General features: G+C 35.8%; 1 protein-coding gene across 13 annotated transcripts in view; it reads right to left on the bottom strand.

Moving 5' to 3' along the window:
• GTDC1 (glycosyltransferase like domain containing 1) overlaps positions 1–21,185 on the bottom strand; it is a 463,274-nt gene that overhangs the window by 330,902 nt on the left and 111,187 nt on the right. For 12 of the 13 annotated variants that reach the window (XR_011074149.1, XM_068545171.1, XM_068545174.1 and 9 more), the window contains exon 2: positions 7,255–7,318. The gene's annotated coding sequence lies outside the window, so the exon portion shown is untranslated. Of the gene's footprint in view, positions 1–7,254; positions 7,319–14,113; positions 14,143–21,185 lie in introns of those variants that run through there. The other variant, XM_068545172.1, reaches the window with a different exon arrangement.

Raw genomic sequence — 21,185 nt, 5'->3', positions numbered from 1 at the left:
GCCTGCGCGTCTGGAGCCTGTGCTCCGCAACAAGAGAGGCCGCTACAGTGAAAGGCCCGCGCACCGCGATGAAGAGTGGCCCCCGCTCGCCGCAACTAGAGAAAGCCCTCGCGCAGAAACGAAGACCCAGCACAGCCAAAACTAAATTAATTAATTAATTATTTTTTTTCAAAAAGTATCTTCATAATAAAGACCTCAAGATAATGGTATTTTTAAAATAGGAAAGACTCCCCGCAACTTGAAATCAGTGTCTCTGTTTCTGAAAAAATTTCAAACTTGAAAAATACATATCCAACAAGTATTCTTCATCCAATTTATCACTAGCATTATTATATCATTGCCATATCCCACCTATCTCTATTAGCCTCCCTAAGGTAGTAATCTGTCTCTCTACGTAAGTTTCAGTTGGACATATTTTAAATGTGTACTGTTCTTGAGATAGTTTCAATTGTACACTGCTAAAACGATTCATTAATTTCAACCACCATCAACTCCATATGCCACACATACTTTTTTTCTGCCTTTTTTGTTCAAATATATTTCACTGTGGCCATTCAGAGGAAAATTACACATTCCAATAACATTTGAGTTCCTCTCCGTTACCCTTTCAGTGGCTCAGGGTAATGATAGAGTAAAGAATCATGTTCTTCACAGGCTCTCCTTTTTTTTTTTTTTTTTTTTTTTTTCCCATTTGGTAGAATTTCAGCTTCAAATCTCTTGTGCCAAAAAGCAATGGGTAATGTCTAATGCTCTTCTCTAACAGCAGTACTTTGGAGGGAAGGGGAGAGAAAGTCAGGAGAAATCACTCACATTCTCAGCTTTTAAAGAGTCTTAGCATATGGAATAAGCAATCTCTTATCCTATTTTCCTAAAATAGAATTACAGAATCATAATAGGTAAAGGGGCCAGAGGAAAAGGAAAAAGAATTAGAAAATTTTACAAATATCTCTGAGTATGGGTAATGGCTAAAATGATGAAACTATTGATAGTTCTAGCCCTAAATTCCCAGCGAAATCAGTCAAAAAAAAAAAAACAAACCTATATGTTCATAAAACCTGGGGCTTATATACTCCTTGGCACTGTTTATAGGTAGAGACTTCCTCTGTAAAATAGATAAAAACTACATCTCATCTTCATGAGACTGCAAGAATGGGAGAAATAAGGATACTAAGCATAGTCCGATAACATAAATGCTTCATTTTAAAACCAACATTCAAAGACAATCTACTACAGTCCATATGAACTCAAAAGAAAATTCATAGAATAAGTTTCCTTTGTTTACGTCATCTCAACTTCAATTTCATCTGCAGTTATCTCCTTTAAAGCAAATACTTCTAGGGCACTTACATGATAGGAAGTCCTTTTTCTCAGGCCCATTTTTATTTGGTTATCTTTTTAGGTGCACTAAAGATTGAGTTTACAATAAGCTGAACAGACAGCGTACAAAAGGCTTTTAGAACTATACCATATGGTCCAGGGAAGGGAACAATCTGGACGATCCCCATTTCAATCTGCAAGCTTGTCCACCTCTATAACACATTATACTACTGTAATAAAATATTAAGACGGAAACGTAAAAGCAAAACTAGTCTATCTTTAGCATTACCAGGCAACCGCACTTCCAAAAATTAACTGATAAACTTAATAAACATTTACTTTAATTTATATTCTGAAATTTTGGTATGCAACACCAGGCATACAAACCTAGACCACTATTCACTAGAAACAATATTTCGGCAGGGATATGTGTGGGTATTCAACTTATGCTTCAGAAATTTGGAAGAAAAAAAAAAAACACTTTTACGGGGGCATATTGGCAGGGGCTGATGTAACAGATGACACATTCTTGGAAATCAAATAAAAGCAATAGGGAAATACCCATTGTTGCCTGCTGAAGGCCTAATCACATGGACACAGCTGGAACCAATGTAGATCATTCATTAATAAAATTGTATTGTAGTAGCCACTTTTTGATGCATTTCAATTACTGCTGTAGCCAAATCTCTGAATTTCTTTGTTCCATGTTAGTAAGATTGTTTGAATGCGAAATATGAGAAGATTTAGAACAGGGGAAAAAAAAAAAAAAAAACCTGCTCTCATGCTAAAAATGAGACTAGCTCAAAAAGCTAAATGTCACTTTACCTTGCAATCTACTTACTCTATCAGCAGCTTAAAATATGCAGCGTAAACCTGAAAGGGGGATTCATATGGTACTATGGATAAAAAGTGAGCAGTGTGAGATGCCACAGAAAACATATGAAATACTTGTGAAAGTATTCTACAGAATGATAATATAAGATGTCGGGCAGGAGGAATTAAAATGTACCAAAAACTAAGGGGAGAATCAAACAACTGAATTAAAACATACTCTTTCATGTAATACTCTCTAATGACTTTTAACACTGAAGTATGTACTATACGCCTCAGGGAAGGTCACTCATATTTTTGACCACATAAACTTAGAAATCACTATTTGTCATTATATGTTACCAATATTTGTTATCAAACAGCACCTACCCAGGAGTTAGGTTTAAAATCTGTACTGATATTCAAACGAAATAAAATACTGGCTATAATTATAAACATGGTACGTAATATAATAAAGTCTTGGTTAAAATAAAAAATTTGGTATTAATCCAATTTTGCTGGCATCCGTTAATAAATTTATTTTTCCACGTTTCTACAAATATAATGATTAAGTTTCTATATCATAATTTCTGCAAACTGCATAATATCAAACTATAAAGATATAGCAGCCCTGATATGTGTCCTGAATTAAATAAAACTGTAGTATTTATTACTTACAAAAATGAAAAACTCAATAGCATTTATCAAAAGCACTGCTCAAACATTATAGGTCTTAAATATATTTCTACTATGCCTCTGTGTACAGTTAGAATAAACAAATAAATAGGACAATTCATGCTTCAATTCCTAAGTCATCGAAAGATATATTCCTACCACAGAAAAGATAAAGGGCTTAACTGCAAATAAAAATTATACCAATGGAGAAAATGTATTTAAAGTCAATAAACAGTATTCAATATACAATTAACATTCAACATACGTGAACATACAGAAGGAAAGAGTTTTTGTCTGTATCATCTTTAACCTCCAAGTCTAATATTAAAAAACCTTTGTAAAGCAATTATACTCCAATAAAGATGTTAAAAAAAAACAACCTTGACACAAAGGACTCAAGACAGTCATGCACTTAACTGGACCAAGAGGAAAAAACAATTCCACTGGCATTCCTTCTAAAAAACGTCATCATTCTTAAGCTTAAAATGTTGACCTGGGCTTCCCTGGTGGCGCAGTGGTTGAGAATCTGCCTGCCAATGCAGGGGACACGGGTTCGAGCCCTGGTCTGGGAAGGTCCCACATGCCGCGGAGCAACTAAGCCCGTGCGCCACAGCTACTGAGCCTGCGCATCTGGAGCCTGTGCTCCGCAACAAGAGAGGCCGCGACGGTGAGAGGCCCGTGCACCGCGATGAAGAGTGGCCCCCTCTTGCCGCAACTAGAGAAAGCCCTCGCACAGAAACGAAGACCCAACACAGCCAAAAATTAAACAAAAAAAAAAAAAAGAAAAAAATGTTGACCTAAAGATTTAATTAATATAACTTAACAAGCACCTCACTCAGATTCATTTTAGCTGCTCTACAGAAAAAGCCACTTAAATACAAGTTTAAAAAAAAAAAACAGCATTGGAGGGACTCAAGAATCACAGCATTTAATACACATGCGTTATACATACAAAATCAATTTGAGTATTTGTTTGTTTTGTTAAAGTAATGAGCCAATATGTTGCTGAACCTGTCTTGAGAATGAGAAAATAACAGGTGAGTTTATTTAATGCATACTTCTGATATACCTGTTTTACAAATCCTTTTAATTATTTTAAAGCATTTTTTAAATTAAAAATCTCTGGAAAAGAAAAAGAACAACTCTTAGATTGCACAAGTTTGTCTTAATGTATCCATAATAGATATATTTTCCAGCATATATGGCATACAAAAATGTTTCACCTTAATCATTCTAACACAAACCACTGTTTACTTTCTTTTTAGTCACATTTGTTACACATTTACAAAAATACAGGAGTTTTTCCTCCCAAAGTAATTTTCTCATTGCTAGAAATCATTGACAATTTTAAAAATAAAAATCAGTCAAAATAATATCAATCTCCTCCTAAGAAAACAAATTCTGCCTGTTTAACTATTCGTATCTTGATTGTAAAGCACTAATTTTTAAAGTAGATCACATGAAAGTAAATCATTTGTTTTGCTTAATACAACAGAAAACACATTTACATTTTGAGGAACATTCTACGAAATTTCATCGAATGTTTGCTCATAGTGAAAATCTAGTCTCCTCTTCAAATCATCACTTAAAAATCATAATGCTACATTTCCACATCCCTTGTAATAATAGGTCACTAATTACAATTTAGAAAACATTGGGAAACTTAAAAAATGCTTTGTGTTTTACCTTGCATTTTGATTTCAAAGGAAAAAATTTTTAATGCACATCCTTGTATTTAATGGAAGCTCACTTGCTTATCTAGCTACACTTATCAGACATTCCAAAAATGAGTATTCAATCTATACAAGATATGAACTGACTCTGAGTCTGACAAAAATAGAAAACAATAGCAAGCTTTTTGGTCTCAACAAAAGATAGCTTGGCAAAAAAATCCATATAATATAAGCAAATATTACTGAAGAGTTTCAATTCAAATAATAAGCTGTGAAGCAAGACAAGATTCCTACCAATCAAAAATACTATGTCAACATGACGAAAGTTAGCAATATTCAGAAGGGTCTTCTGAAAAGTATGGCAAAAATGCAACTGTGAAGGAAATCTCTAGGAGAGCTGGAAAAGGCAAATTTAGCACAAGCTTCTATAAGGAACAATGCCATTTAGTAAATGTGGAAGTTGTGAGGAGAATGATGTCTCTATTTAAGAACAAGTTGTTTTTTTTTCATGATAGTGTTTTACATGAAGAAAGAGGAAGACGAGGGAAAAGAAATGGTATAAGTAGGAAAAACTACGGCTGCTTGCTTTCCTTCAGTGAGGCTGGGAGGGTCGACCCTCTGCCTTATGAAAACCACTGCCAGAACCAAGCTACACAAAACATTTTGGCTGCCAGCCTAGAACAGTGCCAGGCTGTTTTTTATTTTTGCGCTAGGCCCCCTCAATTGAGACAGTGTGGGATTGTCACTTTGATGCACATAGAGAACAAAGAATAATATAGTACAGAGGGGGGGAATTTATTTTGCCCCTTTAAAGTCAGGTTAGCATTTTGTTTTCTTTGACAGGCCTTGAAAAGGCCCAAGAAACAAAAGTTATGCTGAAGAATGGATCAATTGCCTAAAGAAATTAGCGTGAGTACAATATTGTCGACAGTTTAAAAGCCATTTGAGATTAACATTTTTAAAAAATCAGACTTAAAAGGGGTCCAAGTCATATATTTACCTGTTTAAGAGGCCAGAGACCAAGAAGTACATGATACACCATCACATAATCTTGTTTAAAATCTGAGGGTATGAAGGAAGGCCATAAAATCTTGCAAAAAAAGAACTAATATAAGTATTATAATTTTTAGGTCACTATTCAGAGGCAACTTTCTCAGCTGCTATTGTGAACCTGAGTTCTCCAAAATTAAATAATCTGATTAAAAGATTATAACATTAGAATCTGAATATTTTATGCCTTTTCAGGGAAAGAGGTGATAAACGATCGAAAATGTTTGAAGGATTAAACCACAAATCATCTACGAAGTTGCCACAGACACAAACAGGAAAACCATCTCTTCTATCCTATTCAATTCTGTACTAGAAGCAAAGCTAACACAAATGAGAAAGCCAAGTGTGTGCTGCTGCAAGCTTCAACTAAATCTACTATCTGAATCTGGAGACCGAAAACACCAATAAGCCATTAGCTCCTAGAGGTATGACCTTTTTCTCTCTAACGCACCAGATAAGTAGAGGTAGAGGTGCATTTTCTACAAACCAAATGAAAAGAAAGAATGAACTGTGACAAGCCCAGATCCCATGCTGGCATATTTTACACTAAGCTCAGCATCATCTAGAAGCAGTACGCTTCTCCCTGCCAATCAGAGGGGAAAAAGAAGTTGTGAAAACTACTACAGCGTTGATGAATAGCACCAAAGGTCTACGAGTCCCTTCCTCCTGCACATCTCCACTGAATCAGCTGTTAATAGAAGACCAACGGCTGTTACAGAAATAGCAAGAACTAAAGCACTTGCCTCAGATGTTACACATAGAGGCATGGAGCATTTACCACCTAAGCCTATCTAATTTCTGACAAAATGATCCCCTACCCAGTTGTGTTCATGGCCACAGATTCTGATAGCAAGTCACGATCAGTGATGGGAAAGGCAACAGGGGAGGGAGAACATGGGGAAGAAATCCAGAGAGAACAGTGGCCAAACTCCAAACAATATACATGCTTCTCTTACTTAAATTAGTGCCCATGCACAATACTTTGGGACAACAAAACCTGTGATAAAGGTTTCAGGTACAATGATTTGCTCTGGGCGGCAAGGGTAAGTCTGCCATATAATCAAAAAAAAACATTATTTTGCTCCTCACTGTTCTCCTTTTGCATTTCCTTTCTTTCCTCTAGGATATACTGCTGATGCTATTACCGCATGGGACACTGATAGTTGTAGGCAAGGCATTCATGTATTGCCAAAGTGGTCCAGAGACTGCTGTCTGGCTGGCTTTAATTCAGCAAGGAATATGAGGCAAAAGCAGGAAGCAAAAAGAATGAAAGGTATAGAAGAAGCCAGGGTAGAGCCTGTGTTTTCTGTTTATTAATGATGCAGATGAAATGGGGGGAAATCTAGAAAAAGCAGCCAAGCCAAGTGAATTACAAAGAAAGATTAAAGGAGCTAAATGTGTATAACTTGGCTGACAACCAAAGAACAATATGAGAGCTGTCCACAACTCTCCAAAGTATATACAAAAAAGAAGGGCAGGGAATTTTTATCTACTATTGAAGTGTGAATACATGAAATAATAACGAGATAAAATAAAAATAAAGAAATCTGACTTCAAGTAGCCTAGGAAGTAATCTGGTAAAACTTAAGAAAGGATATGCTTCCTCCTCTTTAGAAATATTTATCATCTACTGACCCACACTGCAGTGAAGAGTAGATAATAGGAAATGACCACATACTGCCAGAGGACTTAATTGACGGAGAAATAAAATGAAGTCCCATTTGCTTACCTGATGATCCAGATTTACTGATGTCTCTCTTTACATATGTCTGATCTGGCTAATGAAGAGATATCTGTGAAATCACAAAGGACATAGTTAGGTTGGTATCTTCAAATTAAGCCCAATCTGAATTCTGAATCCTGACCTGGACAAGAGTTTACTTAAATGATCTAGTAGTCTGATTCTCTGATATTCTAAGATGGGAGAAGAACCTCTAAGAACAGAAATACTTTGAGTCTTAACTAAGAGCTTTTTTCAGTCTTTCCAAGGATTTCCCAAATTAATTATGACTCGAAAAAATAATAATAATTCAGATTAGAAGTCCTTCACCTTGGTACATGGACAGCCTTCAGGAGTCTATGCACTCCTGAATGATATATGCACAATGTGTGGGTTTATGTAAATGTATATGTCTCTGGGGAGAAGGTCAATAGTTTACGAGATTTGCACAAAGGTCTATAATACAAAAAACTGTGAGGAACCTCTGCTGAGTATAGTCTAAAATCTCAAAGGCAGGTTGGAATGCATATAGATAATCAATCCAGGTTTGGAAAACAATGGAGGTGCACAGACACTTGTAGATCTGGGGTAAACACCTTAAGAACACTACTTTCTGGGAGAACATAACATCAAGTTTAAACTGTTACTTAACTTACACAGCCCTATGTTCTCTGCCTGCCATACACAGTGAAGAGAATGATGGGTGGATATTCCGACTTTCCTGTTCTGTATAAATTAAAGTCAGAATCCTTAGGTATATCAATACTGACAGGGTCAGAACTAACAGAGCAACCCATCCAAAAAGAATCCTATATGACAAGCAAAAAGGAGGGGCTATCAGAGCAGTAAGAAATGTGGCTCCCAAACAGTTCACATAGCACAAAATCACAGGATTAGCCAAACACATCTCCTAAAATAAGTATTCAAAACAGTAATCAGAGTCAGAACAACCTACACCAGAAAAAAAAAACAGGTTGGAGAACCTTCCAGACACCAACTGTGAACAAGATGGGAAAGCATTCACAGCCAGAGAGAGGATCTGGAGCTGAGGTGTCACCAAAACAACAACAATAAACAAACACTGAGAAGACATAAATCAAGGAAAGAGAAAAACAAAACAAAAAAACTCGAGATGGCTTATTTCACATAATGACTATAGAGTATATTCTCTCAAAGAAAATAGTGTATTTAGACATTCACCTCCTGAGCACCTCCCTGGCATTGCTCTGGTGCTGGGAATTCATCAGTGAACAAGACAAAGACAAGCTCTTGCTCTGCTGGAGCTTAATTTTGGGGAGGAGAGGAAGGAGGATGGGAGACAACTATATCAGCAATATCATTTCAATGTGTGATACGTGAAGTAAAACAAATAAATAAGATGTTGTGACCGAGACATGCAAGAACGGCCTACATCTATCTAGTACATCACAGAGATGTTCACTCCAATCCTCAAAGTTAGTCAGGGTCTTAGAGAATTGAGATGGGGGAGGGACGGTAGGGACAGCTTGTCAGACCTCTTCATTTCAGAGATGAGGACAGGAGAGCTAATCTGCAAGACAAAGAATCACAACCTCATTATTTCCGAACATCAAAATACACACGCCTGGACTGAGTTAGGATTTTATGATACACGCCCTGTCTTCAGAAGAGAGGACTGAGAACAGGTACTGAACAGCATTCCTGAAAACCTGGCTGAGGATACTGAATACTTCATACCCTTAATATTTAATAAAGAACCACATTCTATCCAAATTCTTGGCAAGTTCCATTCAATTAAAAGAGTTTTGTTTTTTGCTTCTACAGACAAATCTGATCAATTTCTGCTGTCAAAAAAAGGTTACCCAAGGTCATGTTCTTAGGCCTCAAACCTAGGCAATCTGGCTCCAGGATCCCAAACTCTCATCGCTACTTTTTGCAGACCCTACAGAAGTAAAATTTAAAAGAACAAAACAGCCTTAGATGGCTCCCAATATTCTTAAACTTATACACTCAACTAAGACCAGAAAAAGTCAAATTAAATAAAACCAAGTGTGATGAAAATTTAGAAGCAAAACTAGGTGAGTGGAGGAGAGGATAAGAATGAAATAAAGAAGACACAAAAGAGTCATCTGCTCTGAGCCTAAAGCATCCAAATGAGAATTTCTCAGGAATAGGAAAACATTACCATGTGGACATGAAAACTGTATGGGCCTCAGAAATGGGGTATGCCCACTGAGGCCACAGAGGAAAGTCAGGCCTTGATTCATAACCAGGGAAACTTCCAAAGACTTCCATGTAATTCTGCTTCACAAAGCTGTGTGTGTGTGTGTGTGTGTGTGTGTGTATGTATGTGGTATGTTGGGGAGATGGATTGGTTCTTAAAAGAATTTCAATGTTTAAAAAAAACTTACAGAAATAATTCCTATCTGAATAGGGCTGTACAGCCTATATTTTTAAATGCAGTTTCACACTTTTTTTAAAAACTTCCAAAATATAAAGCTCACAAGGTAAATATATAAATAAAAACATGGGAAAAAATAAATCAGCATATTGATTATATGTATACATATGTCTAGAAGGAGGCACAAAAAAACAATAACACTGGTTCATGTGTATAAAGAATGTGAGTGTTAGGGACTGAGGTATAGGAGGAGCGATTTCGTATCCCTCGAAATTATATTTTCAATTTGAACCAAGTAAACAGTGATAATTCAAAAGTTTTAAAAACAGGGAACTCTACTCAATACTCCATAATGATCTACATGGGAAAAGAATCTAAAATAGAGTGGATATATGTATATGTATAACTGATTCACTGTGCTGTACAGCAAAAAGTAACACAACATTGTAAGTCAACTATAATCCAATAAAAAATTTTTAAAACAGAAATAACAAAAGAAAATTTTAAGAATAGTCTTGAAGTTCAAAAATAAAAATAAAATAATACTGAAGAGGAAAAGGGTATGGAAATCTATCTATTCATATATATATATATGTATGCATAGAGGGGTCCTTGCTGGTAGAGGAGTTGGGACTTTAGCCTCAGTGAAACTCTAGATTTCCACCTTCACACATCATCATCAACCCTGCCCTCCACACCTCACAGTACACCACCAGAGATACACAACAAACATGCATACACAGAGGCCATTTTAATTGGTAGATAATGCTGCTCAAATATCCTATCTCTGAGAGCCTAATTGCTTAAAAACATCTAAAAAGACAGACGCACTTTAAAAAAAAGTAAAAAGAATTCTACAAGCTATCAACATAGAAATATATTTCATCCCTTTTTAAATAAAAAAAAAAGTTGTTTAAGAAAAAAAAAGTGTCAAGAGATTCCAAAAGATCAGTGATGCAAAGTTTCCCCAAAGCTAGAAATCTATGACATTATTTGCTTAACCTATAGTCTCCAACCTAAGAAAGCAACCCTGAGTCCTTTTCTTTTGAATGTGAGCATATTCTATGACATCTGTCATCTCACTGACCAAAAGTGATGCTGCAGACTTCACTGGGCAGCAGAGTGACCCATTCCTTCCTCCTCGGCCAAGAGAAAGTCTTCCACCCAAAGCTGTAAAGCTGTCAGGGATGTAGTAAGCCCTTTTCTTTAAACTTCTAACAGGTCAGAACTTTTCACAAAATCTACCCCCAAAAAAGGCTTATTCACATTAATTTGCTTTGTGTTGCCATCATTTCTTGTCTTCATTTTTAATTTAGTGGTATTTTTAGCCAAATGAAACGAAGTAACAGTCAGTTTTTCTCAATCTGTCTCAGCTCTACTCTTCATCTTCTGGGACCCAATTCATGTGATCCTTTAACAACTATTTATTTCACACCAAACTAGATATCTCCCTAAAGCTTACCAATCTAGCCTCCAGGCATATTTCTTAAATAAAAGCTGTAGATCTTTGTAAACGTAAAATTTGCATACGAAAGGAACAAATCAACTATCAAAAGACCTAGTACTATATAGCTGTTGCTCACCTCTAAGCAGAGTTTAAAATTCATTTCAATTTATTATTTTTTTAAGGAAACAGCTATTGACTTTTTCCCTTTGCAAAATACTGTGTTTAATGGCCTAGTTAAATTAGAGGTGATAGTGTGAAGCAAGTGTTTTAAATTGGTAAATTCTAAATCTTTTAATAAAAGCACATCAGTCAGAAGTTTTAATAAGACTCAGCAGGACAGAGAAGAATTAACAGGCTGCAGGTATCAAAAAGGGGTGATAGACAATGATAACCTTAATCATTTGCATAGGGATTTATAATTTCATTGCTTAAAGGTTAATGAAATTATGTGGTATTTTGCCTACTCTTTTTTTTTTTCTTTTTGCTATTCTTTTTAACATCTTTATTGGAGTATAATTGCTTTACAATGATGTGTTAGTTTCTGCTGTATAACAAAGTGAATCAGCTATACATAAACATATATCCCTATATCTCCTCCCTCTTGCGTCTCCCTCCCACCCTTGCCTACTCTTATCCAGTAATGGATGCCTTGGTTTGTATACATTTATTGACTGAATCATGTAACAGAAGAAATGACTGAAATATTACCAATTAATCTGCTGCATTTTTTTAATATACTCCTGGGTGCCCACCTATCATAATCTGTTCTAACCAATAACTGGGTACCCTAAAATAAAAACATAAGGTTTCCAACAGCATCTCTTCTGAGATAAGAAGAACAAACTCATAATTAGAACTCTAAAAGTACAGTAGGTTGCTAAAGTGATTTTTTAATTAGATACATTCCTTTATTTACTTTGTACTTCAAGTCAACTATTGCTAAATAGTTGCTTCTGCCAAATAGTAACATAAAATACAGATTGATGAGTATATTCAAGACACTGGAGGGTGAAACTGGATGGAGAAATTCAAACAATAGACACAAATAATGAGAAGAGTTAAAGTAATAAAGAATTCTAGGTTGGAGCAATTGTTTTCAATCATCACGGGGCAAAAAAAAACACACTACAGTGGCCTTGCCTTACTGAGCACCCAGGAGGTGTTCAAGGCCAGTGCTTTGCTTGGTACCCAGTTCTAATGGAAAACTGCAAAGAGTCTAGCTTTAGGCAGAGTGGCGTTACCTACTCTGGCTGCACAACAGAATCACCTGGAGGGCTAAAAAAAGCTGATACTTAAACCACAGGATCAAAGATTTTGGTTTCATCCATAATTTTTAGAAGCTCCCAGGTGACTTCTTACACGTGCAGCTATGTGAGAAATACTGCTATAGGGCACTGGGTCTCAAAGTGTGGTCCCTGGACAAGCAACGGAAGCAACAGCAGCAGCAGGTGGAAACTTACTGGAAATGCCAATACCCAGGCCCCATCCCAGGCCTACTGAACTAGAAACTCCAGGCTGGGGTCAGGCAATCTGTATTCTGATGAGCCCTTCAGGACATTCTGATGTACACTAATGTTTGAAAACCACTGCTTTAGAGTAAGAAGAATCTGGGCTTCCATCATCTCTCCAGAATTTACTGACTGAATGACCATTTGTCAGCTCTCTAAACCTCACTTTCCTCACCTGCAAAATAATAAAGTTAGCTATGATTTGTAAACCTGTATTATGTGCAGAGAATGTGCTAATAAGCACTTTATATACATTAATTAATTTAACACAACAAGCTTACCAGGTAGATATTAATATCATGTACACCCACTGAACATTACAAAGCGAGGAAGCAGAACTGAAATTTGAACTCAAGTCTTTCAAATTCCAAAATCATTGCTCTTTCCCTGTTCCACAAAATGTGCTGGTCTGCCCTTGCTCCCTCTCTTCCTTCCTCCCTCCCTCCCTCCCTTCCTTCTTTCCTTCCTTCCTTCCTCCCCCTCCCTCCCTCCGTCTTTTCTCCTTCTTTCCTTCACTCCTATCTGTTTCTATTTGTCTGTCTTTCTCACTTTCTCCGGAAATTTATTTTCCTACTACAAAGCTAGAGATTAACTAGCATGCACCCAGTGACTACTGCCATAGGCCAGAAAGAAAAGGATTAAAATTTTAAAAATTTTAAAATCATAGTAATGACATTACTACATGCAGACACACATTTTGCAAAATATAGAAACACATATGATTTAATTCTAAAGTGGTGAGTCAAAAACAGAAGAAACTCAGGAGTTCATGAGACTGGAGCTCAGAGACCACGGCATGACGCCAGGAAGAAGTACGGCGTATTCTGAAACAGGGTGAAAAGTCTGTCCAGAACAGCAGGAGAAACAAATGGTTACGGAGAAGTAGAAAACAAAGCTAAGTAAGCTCAATGGGTCCAGATTGAGACTTAGAGTAAGAAATATTTCACTTTAGTAAATATATAAAATCTTTTTTCACAGAATATTTTTGACACACTGATGGTAAAAAGGTAAAGTCAAATCATAGATACTTATTCTAGAAAAAAATCAACCTAGGATTATACTGGAAAAAAATATACAGAAAAAAAGTCATTTCTATTGCAGAAAGTGTTCCATATGATCCCCCCTTTTTATAGTGTTTCCATCCCCCCTTTTTATAGTGTTTCCATCCCCCCTTTTTATAGTGTTTCCATCCCCCCTTTTTATAGTGTTTCCATCCCCCCTTTTTATAGTGTTTTATAGTTCATATGCATTGCACAGTATTTTCAATCATTCACTAATCCAACCAACGCTGACTGATTGCATTGAGTTAGGCATCAAGGATAAAACAATAAATAAGTTACTGACCCAGGGCACATGGAGCATTTACGTAAGAAACAGACTGCAAATGTTTTATGCAACATGTACATGAAGTTATTAGGAATTCCAAAGGCCACTAAAGACAGACCAATTCTTAGGAATGACTTCTGTGAAATTCCTGAAAGTCAGTGAGGTATAAACCAGCCAAAACGTTCTGCATATAACATGCAAAAGTACCTTGTTTATGCTAGCATCACGGTCATCAGCTTACAAGTGGAGCATCCCAAGTCCCATTCACATTGAGGCTGACTGTGGCTAAAAAAGGCAGGCACATGTAAAATCTAGAGGTAAGCTTTTTAACACATCATTCATTTCACTTTTCCTGAAGAACTAATGAAGAAACTATGCTCAGAAACCCACTGGAAGAGTCTACCTATGTATTAATGAAGGAAAATGTGAGGCATAATGGGCTGACCGAATTCACTAGCATCTCTGCCAATGATAGTCCAGGGCTGTATAACACCTTCTTTAGTTCTACTCTGACAACTCCACGATGCACATTTGTCTCTAAGAACCAGTTTAGGAAGCAAGTATATCCACCAAACTATGCTTAAAGGATGAGGTGCTAGAGTTATTTTGTCCCAGAATAAATCTGAACCAAATTTGCTATGATATTAGAAATTATAGCATTTTTCAAACTAAATATATTTAAGAAGCATCAGCAATGGATCTTTAGTAAAGCCATTTATTAACAACTTACACAAATATAATAATCAAAGAACTGAATCCCAAAGTTAAAAACTACCCAGTAAACCACTAGTTTTTATCCCATATAGTATCAAGTATATATATAGTGTTAAAATTAAAACAATGGTATAAAAAGACTTTCCAAGTACTCTGAGTAATAAATTTCTTTGGCCCCAAGAGATCTAGCTAGCTAATGATAAAACTAGCTAATGATAAAAACTAGCTAATGATAATCTTATGGTAGTCCATTTTTTTTTCATTCGTGCCAGTGCTGGGTATGCAATTTTAGAAGGATCAAAAACGATGAGAAGTTATCCACTAAAAGAAATTAGCAAACAAAATAGTCATCTGCTGACTGGAGAGGCACATATACCATTCACACGTGATGCCACTTACAGTGTTAACATTCCTGAAGGTCTTTCCCGTAATACTTCAAAAGAAATAACGCTTAATAATGAAAAGACACACAAACCAGAGAAAAACACCTCCTGCTCTGCTACTTGCTACCTGTGTAATCTTGGGCAAGAAACTTAACCTTTCTGAGCTTCAATTTCCTCATGTAATAATAAATAAGACCCACCTCATCAGGGGGTGTTTTTAAATAACAGAATGTCCCTTATCTATTCGAGCAAGAGCTTGACATACAGTAAGTGCGTAATAAATTGTAATTAGCATCATGAAAATTTCTAAATACATTAGTCTGTTGTTCTTAGCAGAGCACTAGCCAATAAAAAGCATCTTGGAAAGTAAAGATTCATCAGTGGTATGCTATTCAAAAATTTGTTACACGGTGCATCTTTTTAAATAAAAATATTTGGCCCTGCTTTTAAGCAGTCAATCAATAAGCAAATACACAAACACAACATTTAACTAATTCTTTTCTTTTTTTAACATTTTTTAAAAATTTATTTATTTATTTTTGGCTGCTTTGGGTCTTCGTTGCTGCGCACAGGCTTTCTCTAGTTGCAGAGAGCGGGGTCTACTCTTCGTTGCGGTGCGTGGGCTTCTCATTGCGGTGGGCTTCTCTTGTTGCGGAGCACGGACTCTAGAATGCAGGCTCAGTAGTTGTGGTGCACAGGCTTAGTTGCTCCGCGGCATGTGGGATCTTCCCGAAACGGGCTCGAACCCGTGCCCCCTTCATTGGCAGGTGGGTTCTTAACCCCTGCGCCACCAGGGAAGTCCCGTATTTTTAAATATTTATTTTATTTATTTATTTGGTTGCGCCAGGTCTTAGTTGCGGCACACAGGCTTCTTAGTTGAGGCATGCGAACTCTTAGTTGCAGCATGCATGTGGGATCTAGTTCCCTGACCTGCGATTGAACCCAGGCCCCCTGCATTGGGAGCGCGGAGTCTTAACCACTGTGCCACCAGGAAAGTCCCCAACTAATTCTTCAGTATCTGAATAATCATTCATCTTGGTGAAAATCCTTTATTTTTAATATTGAAATTTTGTGGAGAAACTAGTCATGTTTTATAAGAATAAAGGAATGTTCTAATAACATTTCAAATTTCATCTACTAAAGAATCTTTTTGATGATACTAAGGTTAACATTCTTAGACAATGAATCTGCTAGAATAAGGAAATGGCCATAAATGATAATATATTTTTACCAATTATTTTCATCCAAAATTCCCTATTTAGTGTTTTTCTTTAACCAAATGTAATTAAGATGGTATTTCAGATCATCATTAATATTAATCAATTGTGTAACCAAAACATCACTGTTTTTTTTAAATTTTAATAAAATCAAGAGTTAAAATTGTTTCAGACTAGTCTCAAAGGAAACAAATAGAGGAAAAAGGTTTAAAGCAAAATGTGGACAAAATACATAAAAATAACATAGTATTTCCAAAATTAAGAATAATGAGACCCCTGGGAATGATCAGAATATAACTGTTGGAAATCATATCCCTCCCACTCTCAGTAGACTATTACATCAGAGACTTATTTCTTCCAATCTGGACAATGCAATAACCTTCTGTTCTCTCTTCCTTTAAACCCTTCTTCCTCCTTTCCATCAGCCAGTTTTCAGTGGCATCCCAACCACTAAGAATGTTAAGAACTGACCTGCTGTGCTTTCCTTAACTCAGACCTAACTAATTACGTCACACGCTTACACAAAGATATATTCTAATGGGGAAGACAGGCACATAGATACTTAAACAGGTGTGCGTGTGTGTGCGCGTGCATGCTCACATGTGAGTGTACATGCATGCATGAGTGTGCACGCACAAAGTACTACGAGAGGATAAACCAGAGGTCAATTCATTTTGCCGACCATAAGTCAAGGAAGAATTCATACAACTGATGGTAGGTGGGTGAAACAGTCCCTACAAAACAGATTCAAAGCTTCAGGCCTTGGGCATCCATTATCAAGTCTCAGTCTACCCTGTTCCAACTGCTTCCCACACTCTCCTCACGTGGACCTAGATGTCCTCACTCTCTAAACATAGTGGACACTTTGCGGTCACCTGGCCTCTGCCAGTCTCTCTGCCTTATACAGTAGTTAAATGACTATGCAGTTATTTAAAATGATGTTGCAGAAAAATACTTAATGACATGGAGAAATGTCCATATTATAAAATGAAAAAAGACAGGTCAAAATATAGCTAAAGGTAATCCATAGGTAATGGATTGTCTATGAAAACATTAATGGTAATTTAATTTTTTTCTCTTTTTTTCTCAATGCTTCTCTGGTTTTCCAAATTTTCTAAAGTAAATAGTAACTTTGTAAATGGGGGGAAAAAATACAAATTTTAATGCAACTCATCACTCTATTTATAAATAGTATCACTTCATGAAGCCTTCCCTGACATCCAAGCCAGAATTATTTTTTCCCTCCCCACTGTACCATTAGATGCCACTATTAGAACATTGGTGCAATCTGCTTTGTAACAGGTAATAGTTTATGTCTCTTCTCCTATTTGATTTAACCTGCTGAAGAGAGGACTATGTGTAAGCCATCACAGTATAGGCTAAATGGAATATGCCTGGGCTTCTGAAGACAATCCCCCAAAATGAGGAAATTTAAAAAATAGCCTGTGCATTACTTTAAAAAAAAAAAAAAGAGTACTGACTGACTGGTTTTGAGAAGGATAATCACCATTAAGTTCTCAAGTTGGTTGCTCGAATCCATTGCTGTTTAGTCCCATCCCACATATACTGTCTCTCTCAAATTGACTACTGAAACATTTTTTCTTTTGTCTGAAGGCTTCAGTGAAGCAGTGTTTAAACGGAGATCTTCAGGATTTCTTAACAGATACACATTTATCATTTCAAAATGCCAGTTACTTAAGGATTTAGTTAGTAGAACATCAGTTACCCAAAGTGTTACTATATTAAATAATTTTAGAATTATTCTTCTTTATGTGAGTATAAGATTTCCAAATTAACCAGAAATTTAAATATGTTTGGTGTAGCAAAGATGAAAAAACTTTTCATAATGTTTGGCTTTTATTTAGAACTAGTTTCAAAATGACTAATAAATGAAGCAGCATAAATTCTAGAAACAGAACGTTTCTGGGCAAAACCAGAAAACTCCAGCCATCCTAATATGCAAAGGATTCTTAACTCTTTCCTATAAAAACAGGTAAACGTTTCAGTACATTTGATAAAAAGTCATTAAAAGGATTCTAATATTTCATCTTGGTGGGGCTATTTTCTCCATGAGATCAACTGCTACTTTTCAGCATGCTTTAGAATAGACTACATATGAGTAAGAGGAGCCACAAAGAACAGAATGTTATGAAGTAAAGAGCTATTTTATCCACCCTAACTCTCCTATCCCCAGAGGTCCGAGCAGTAGGGCATAAGGACAAGGCAAATGGCCTTTTACACAGCAAGGTTAAACTGTCTACTGAATGACAACTGTATGGAATAAAGAAGGTATTAAATTCTAATAACAACAACAGGATCTGTAGATTTTTATTTCTTGTATTGTTTATCAACTTTTATAAATAAGCAAACGAGGAGATAACAGTTTAACTACTAAAGGATAATTTGCTCTACAAAATAACGTCATGAGTTGGTTTTATATATTAAGTTACATGAAATACAGATTTAAGTTATTACAGAGAGAAGACAAGGTAGAAAAACTTGAAACCCAAAATAATAGGAATAATACCAACTGAACTTCATTTGAGCATCTCAAAAATTTTAATATAATAAAACATATTGTTCATTTTAAAAAAAATTAATTTGCCATCAATTTTTCAAGAAAATATCTTCTGCATTTAGCAAAACACACTACTAAGAATTCTAGAAAATGCAAACCAATCTACAATACAGAAAGCAGAAGCAATTTCCTGGACACTGAGATTGGAGGTGGGGGGGGGTTTGACTTCAAGGGGGCACAAGGGAACTTTCTGGGGTGATAGAAACATTCCAAATCATAATTGTGGTCATAGTCATACAACTGTGTACTTTTGTCAAAACTCATCACATTGCCCACTTAAAATGGGTACAGTTTACTGTAAGTAAATTATACCTGAGTAAAATTGATATAAAAAAATACATTCTTAACAGTTGATCATGGCTGACAATCATCCCAACAACCTAATGACTTCTTTGTAAATTCATTGTGTTTCTGACACACAAGGCTAAAGACACCATGAGTAAAAACTAGCTGAGTGATATCACTAGTTTACAGTCACCAGTCACAATAACGTACTACTGAGCTTAATGCACTGCCACCCACACTGTGCTTACCACATATTACTTTATATTACTGGTTAGTTTTTTTTTCTCCTGAATAGGTCTCCAGGCAAACAAATGTGCCATGTATTTATTAGCATCCTGCAAGCTCTAGCTCAATTTGTTTCACAAACTAAAGGGTTTACACATTGATTTACACCATGAAATACTTCAGACAAGTAATGTCATTTCTTCCTAATGCTAAAAAAGCAACAGCTTTCAAAAAAATATAAGAACAGCTCTATTGATTTCTCATGCTGGACAGTGTTATTTTAGAAGATTAATCCAGACTTTTTAATAATCACATTTAAACTATTATTTAATATTTGAAAAAGTAAATTCTTTAATAGGTATTAAAGAACCAACAGAACTTATAAAACAAGCTACTGTATAAGAGTGTATTTTCTTTAAAGTAAAAATATTACAATTTTATTTCTTTCCATTATGACAGTGTTTCTACTGTATATAAATTTTACTAAAATGATTGCCAATAATGTATCTATTTTTAAAAATAACATATCTCACACTGAATAAAAGAAATCGGTTTAAGATAACTTGTTTCACAAATCTTAACAAAAAACATTTAAATAGTTTACTAATTATTATTTTAAAAATTAATTACACAGTAATCAAGCCAGTGTGGTACCTGTGAAAGAACAGACAAATAGATCAAAGGAACAGAAAAGAGAGCCCAGAAATGGACCAACACAAATATGGTCAACTGAACTTTGACAAAGGAACAAAGGCAATTCAATGAAGGATAGTTTTTTCTACAGATGGTGATGGAACAACTGGACATCTACAGGTAAAAATTTGAATCTAGATATAGACATTATACCCTTCACAAAAAAATAACTCAAAATGGATCACAGGCCTAAATGTAAAATGCAAAACTATAATACACCTGGAAGATAATACATGAGAAAATGCAGATGACCCTGGTTTGGCCATGACTTTTTAGACACAACACCAAAGGCACAATTGGGGGCGGTGGGGGGGAGGGAAGCTGGTAAGTTGGATTTCATTAAAATTAAAAACTTCCTCTCTGCAAAAGACATGTCAAGAAAATAAGACAACCCACAGACTGGGCAAAAATATTTGCAAAAGACATACCTAATAAAGGACTCATCCAAAATACACCAAAAATTTAAAAAAAAAAACAAAAACTCTTAAAACTCAACAATAAACAACCCAATTTTTTAAAATTTATTTTTATTGAAGTATAGTTGAATTACAATGTTGTATTAATTACTACTGTACAGCAAAGTGGCTCAGTTATACATGTATATACATTCTTTTTCATCTCTTTTCCATTATGGTTTATCACAGGATATTGAAATATAGTTCCCTGTACTATACAGTAGGACCATGTTGTTTTTCCATTCTATATATAACAGTTTGCATCTGCTAATCCCAAACTCCCACTCCTACCCTCTCCCACACCCCTCCCTCTTGGCAACCACCAGTCTATTCTCTGTCCCTGATTTTGTTTCTGTTTCACAGATAGGTTCCTTTGTGTCATATTTTAGATTCCACATATAAGTGATATCATATGGTATTGAAAAAACCCAATTTTAAAATGAGCAAAAGATCTGAACAGACATCTCATCAAAGATGATATACAGATGGCAAATAAGCATATGAAAATGCTCAACATCATATGTCATTAGGGAATAGTAAATTAATACACACCTACTAGAACGGCTAAAATCCAAAACATTGCCAACACCTGAAATACTGAAGAGGAGGTGGGGCAACAGGAACTCTCCTTCATTTGTAGTGGGACCACAAAATGGTTCAGCCGCTTTTGGAAGACAGTTTGGCAGTTTCTTACAAAATTAAAACTAAACATATTCTTACCATACAATC

Source organism: Eschrichtius robustus, chromosome 5 (genome assembly GCF_028021215.1).
Source record: "Eschrichtius robustus isolate mEscRob2 chromosome 5, mEscRob2.pri, whole genome shotgun sequence".
Classification (NCBI taxonomy): domain Eukaryota; kingdom Metazoa; phylum Chordata; class Mammalia; order Artiodactyla; family Eschrichtiidae; genus Eschrichtius; species Eschrichtius robustus.
Note: the sequence above shows the minus strand (reverse complement) of the source record. Positions and strands in the feature narration are given on the sequence as shown.